This window comes from Myotis brandtii, unplaced genomic scaffold, assembly GCF_000412655.1.
Source record: "Myotis brandtii unplaced genomic scaffold, ASM41265v1 scaffold17, whole genome shotgun sequence".
Taxonomy (NCBI): Eukaryota; Metazoa; Chordata; class Mammalia; order Chiroptera; family Vespertilionidae; genus Myotis; species Myotis brandtii.
Genome location: NW_005356259.1, coordinates 10,994,607 through 11,000,016, shown reverse-complemented (window position 1 = coordinate 11,000,016; position 5,410 = coordinate 10,994,607). Strand labels below are relative to the sequence as shown.

The following is a 5,410-nucleotide window of genomic DNA, read 5'->3' as shown; positions in this document are numbered from 1 at the left end:
TCGGCCTCCACCCGCTGCCACCTGCTGCGTACTCCGTGCCCTGCGCTCACCGCTCGTTAGTCGCGCGCGACAGGGAGATGCCCACTCGCAAGCCGGACGTCCCGCTCTCTAAGTCCAAGGACACGCCGGTCCGCGCCTAAGTACCGGTGTTGGTGCAACCGAACTCGCTCCGCCCTTTTGCGCCCGACGTGCGGCCTGGCCTACTGGTACGCAGTGACGTAGCAGCACCTCATTGCCTCTAGCCGCCAGGCCCTGCGTCAGCGACCAGCGCGCGCATGCCTGCTAGCAGGGTAGGGTGTACCGCACAGGTGCCCTTCCTGTGGAAGCCTCACTGCCGGGCAGTTACGACAGTCCGCTAGACTTACGTCACGGAGGAGGTTTTGGGCGGGGCTGACATCACCGTCCGGCCTTTGTGTGCATGCGTGGCGCGTGGCGTTGGGGAGGGTGGAATGGACCCCCGAGGTGGATCGTGGGCGTTATCCTGCTAAGGTAACGGCTCTTGCGCTCGCTGACGTCGGGCCTAGGAGGATGGCGTTTTTCCTTCCGGGCCACTTCCCTTCAGCTGGCGACCTTTACACGCACTTGGTCAGACTTTCACTTCTGGTGCCAGCGGCACCCGGAGAGCGAGCCTGGAGTCAGGCGTTAGGACGGTTGGACACGTGCACCTGACCTTTCTCCCTCCGCCCTGGGACTTTAAGTCACCTTCCAGGGCGGGGACGGGCACTGCGGGCGCGCAGAGGCTGGATCGGAGCTCTGGCCCCTCACCTGCCAACACCAGTTTCTCCCTCGAGGAAGCAGCACTGTCACACGATGAGCACTTTCTTTGAAATCTAGGCCGATTGCACCACCTGTCACCTAGGTGAAGGTCATGCTCAGGAAGCGAAGGTGGCTGCAGTCATATTAGAGCGCTGGCTTGATCGCCACAGCGTCCGGCTGTGCACTTTCCCTCCAACCAGCTCCCCTGCCGACGTGCTCAGGTGAATCCCTGGAAAGTTTCTTCTGGGCGCCCTTGTCCCTCAGATTCAGCCCCGAGCCCCAGCCGGTTTGTCGCAGTGGGTAGAGCGTCGGCCTGCGGACGGAAGGGCCCCGGGTTTGATTCCGGCCAAGGGCACATGCCTGGGTTGCAGGCTCGATCCCCAGTGGGGGGCGTGCAGGAGGCAGCTGATCAATGATTCTCTCTCATCATTGATGTTTCTATCTCTCTCTCCCTCTGCCTCTCTTAAATCAATAAAAATATATTTTAAAAACTCCAGCCCCCGAGTTCTCATGGATTTTCCCTCTTCATAGTTACTGAATACGTATTACGTACCGAGAGGAAATCAGTGGGGACTTTTTCTCCGATAGGAATTGATAATTCGAGCCTCCTTTCTCCCGACCCCAAGTTAAGCAACAGTTGCTTGGAGGTTGAACTAAATGACCTCGGATCCCTTCCAAACCACTGGGCCCATGATTTCTGTTCTAGGCCACCCAATTTCTTTTTCTTTTTAGAAAAATTATTAAATATTTTTATTGATTTTTTTTTAGAGAGAGAGGAAGGGAGAGGGAGAAACAGCCGTGTGAAAGAATGTCCACCGGCTGCCCCCTTGCTGGGGATTGAGCCCCTGGGCATGTGCCCCAACAGGGAATCGAACCAGCAACTCCTGGGTGCATGGGCTACCACTCAGACACCCGCCAGGGCTCTTTGTGGTTTTAATTTGCATTTCCCTGATGGTTAATGACGTTGGACATCTATTGTGCTTATGGGCCATCTCTAAATATTCTTTAGTGAAATGTTTTTTTGTCCGTTTTCTAATTGGATTATTATTGTACTGTTGAATGTTTAGAGTTAATGTATTCTAGAAATTAGTTCTTTGTTAGATATGTGGTTTGCAAAATATTTTCTCCCGGTAGATAGCATGGCTTTTCATCCTTTTACCAGGATCTTCTTTTGCACAGCAAAAGTATTAAATTATGATTAAGACAAATGTATGCATTTTTTCTCTTATGGAACACATTTTGGTGTCAAGTCTAAGAACTTACGCCTGAATGAAGCAAATCTAACAAGCATTCCCTCGGTAAGGCACACCGCAGACTTCTTGTGTTTGGCTACACTAGACAGCAATTCAGCACTACGCTTGGGGGGGCCAGTTGAAACAGTGAAATCACCAAGGAAAGACACAGAAAATATGAAAAAAAAAATGTGGCAGGAAGTAGACCACAAAAAGGACACTTTGTTTACAGTGTGAGAACTGAAATAAAGGAGGCAGCATGTGGCCATGTTGGGCCTCAGCTGGGAGCTCTCTGGGAAAGTTGATGTCAGTGTTCTGGTAGCCTGGTGGGTGTGGGAGGAGTCAGTACTTAATAAGATTGTTGTGCAGGTTATTCTCTGCTTGCCTCTCTAGATCCATTTCCCACCCTTTTTTTCTGCCTTAGGACAAGGGTGTCTAAGGACGGTGTCCTCTGAGCCCCCTTGCTCTCGGCTTCTGGTTGGGTTTGCCAGCAGGAGGCACTGTAACACTGGGGGGTTGGGAGTGCTGACCTTGCTATTGCTCCTTCCTGGCACCCCACTATTGAGGTTTCCATAACCCTACCCACATCTTCGTAAATAGTCCCTGCCCGAAACTCCCCTCAGGGGAAGCCTTGGGGGCCTGTTCTGCTGAGACCCTTATTGATAAAACGACTCATTTCCAATTTTCAGAATAGTACCCAGTCCTCAGCTATACCTGTGTTTTGCATGCCAGAAATCCTATTTTACCTTCAGAAAATAATCCTCAGGGCTTCTGCCAGGATGAGGGAGGGCAGTTACCTCACACGGTGAAGGAAGCGGGGTGGGGGCAGGGAGAGGATCTAGGTAGCAACTGTGCCTTCCCCTTCACTCAACCTTCCTTGATTTAGCAACCCTCCACCCCACTCCACCCTGCCTCATACACGCCTGGTACCAAGTTCCTGAGCCTTTTGAGGATTCTGATGTGTAAAGTGGGCTGTTTTCTCCACTGCCAGGGTAGGGCTCTAGTGTCTCTAGCTCAGTGATGGCGAACCTATGACACGCGTGTCAGAGGTGACACGTGAACTCATTTTTTTGGTTGATTTTTCTTTGTTAAATGGCATTTAAACATATAAAATAAATATCAAAAATATAAATCTTTGTTTTACTATGGTTGCAAATATCAAAAAATTTCTATATGTGACACGGCACCAGAGTTAAGTTAGGGTTTTTCAAAATGCTGACACGCCGAGCTCAAAAGGTTCGCCATCACTGCTCTAGCTAGTTAGGATCCATCGTTTTTTATCCATCTCCTTTCCAAATGTTCCTAACATCTCAGCTCCTATTCCCCCTATTGACCTATGCTTTTACCTATATATATAAAAGCCTAAGCGACCATTATAACCGAACGACTGGAATGACCAGTTGCTATGACACGCCCTGACCACCAGGGGCAGGCGCTCAATGCAGGAGCTGCCCCCTGGTGGTCAGTGTGCTCCCACAGGGAACCTCTCACCAGCCCGCCAACCTCCTGTGGTCCCTCCCCGCTGCTGGTTGGCCTCCCCTCCCCCCATAGGCCCTGATTTGGGGGGAGAGGGGTGGCTGGCCAACCACCTGGGGTCCCTTCCCCCAGCCGGCCAGCCAGGCCGAGGGACACCACCTGTGCATGAATTCGTGCACCAGGCCTCTAGTACATAGGATAAAACAAAAACAAAATAAAAACAAAAAAGTTTACTATAGTTTTTATGGACTTTTCAAAGTAAGTGAAATTATATGCATTGGTTCAATCTGTCTTAATCTGGAAACCTCCATAAATATTTTTGAAACTATTTCATGAGCATGTGATGAGCATATTTGGAGTGTATTCTCTGTGGCCTAAATAAGATCCACTAGCCTTAACAGCCCGCAGTGGGGAGTAGGAGTGCTGAGGATGATGACTAGGACAGACTTCTGAATGAAGGCTGCACCACTGCTGCACAGATGGGTGGAGTGAATACCCATAGAGTGCAATTGTCTAGCCCTGCAACCCAGGGCAAGTGCATTCTAAACCCCTAATTCCTATACTGCAGAGGTGCATCTTCCAAAGTTTGTTCTTTGGGATTCTAGTCCAATGATATGCTTTATGATAAAAGGGTCAAATTAGTTTGAGAAATGTGTACACTCTATCCCCTTCACCTTGGGAATTCCCAGATATGTTATATATTAAAGTCTATGGAGAATCCTATTGTAGTCACATGATTTACTTTGTTGCTCCCAGTTTTCTCCAATATTATTTTACCATGTAACTTTTTGCTTCCATAATATCTAATATAACTAGTACTACAGAAAAGACTTTGGAAAATATTCCATAATACTAGCCCAGAATAATTTTAAAGAGGGTGTAACCAAATGACATGTCGGTTATGAAGCAAAAACAAAAAAGAAATCTCAATCAATGCCTCTTAGAAATTCCTTATGAACTTTCCGTGATAAACTGTCTAAAATAAACCTCTTGGCACATTAAATGAATTTCCCTGCATCTGGGGTAGCTTAACTCTTGTGGACACCTTCCAAAAATGATGAGATTTGGCTTAATTAATATCAAGCCATTTGTTATGGTCTAAATGTTCGTTACCCTAAAATTCATATGTTGACATCCTAATTCCCAAATTTATTTATGAGGACGGGGCCTTGGGAGGTGATTGTCATGAAGGCAGAGCCCTCATGAAGGGGATTAGTGCTCTTATAAAAGAGGCTCCAGAGAGACCCTCACCCCTTCTACCATGTGAGGATACAGTGAGAACCTCACCAGACACCAGATCTGCTAGCACCATGACTTTGGACTTTCCAGCCATCAGAACTGAGAAATAAGTTTATAAGCCACCTCGTATATGGTATTTTGTTATCTAGCAGGCCAAACGGACTAAGACACCATCCTTTCTTATCAGAATAAGAACTCACCAGTTATTAAATAAAGCCATTGCCAGATCTTCACAATAGAATCATTTTTCCCCCTGCATTCAAGAAATGGTTATGTTTCTCTACCACATGTGTAAAGGAAAAGAAACATCTAGCGTAGACTGCGTGCATACAGAGCATTTTGGGTTTCATCTTTTCTACTGACATTTTGTTCATGTTTTACATGTAAAAAGAACAGGGCCTGCATACTTACTTAATGAAGGAATGTAGTTTGCAGAGTTGTCTATCCCTCAATTGACAGGGCATTTGAGTTTTGTCTTTTGTACCTAATATTATTTTGTACAAACATTTACATAAAGAGATAGTGTTCACCTATTTATTTTATTAAGGTAATATAATTTGTATAGACATCTGTCAATTATTGGACATTTGAGGGTTTTATCCCCCCAGATATTCATTTTTTAAAAACAGTAATGTAAACTTTGCCATACACATTGTTTTGGGAAATTACTTGGAATATCATTTGGAAATGAGATGAAAGACTATAAG

At 46.8% G+C, this 5,410-nt stretch overlaps 1 protein-coding gene and 1 long non-coding RNA gene across 4 annotated transcripts in view; one reads left to right on the top strand and one right to left on the bottom strand.

The window, feature by feature from the left end:
* Positions 1–154, bottom strand: part of LOC102248212 (cytochrome c) — a 2,407-nt gene extending 2,253 nt beyond the window's left edge. Inside the window, exon 1 of the mRNA XM_005862978.2 lies at positions 51–154. The gene's annotated coding sequence lies outside the window, so the exon portion shown is untranslated. The remainder of the gene's footprint in view (positions 1–50) is intronic.
* Positions 155–261: 107 nt separating this feature from the next.
* LOC102248503 overlaps positions 262–5,410 on the top strand; it is a 28,247-nt gene continuing 23,098 nt past the window's right edge. For all 3 annotated transcript variants that reach the window (XR_001361442.1, XR_001361441.1, XR_001361440.1), the window contains exon 1: positions 262–977. This is a non-coding gene — a long non-coding RNA (uncharacterized LOC102248503). The remainder of the gene's footprint in view (positions 978–5,410) is intronic.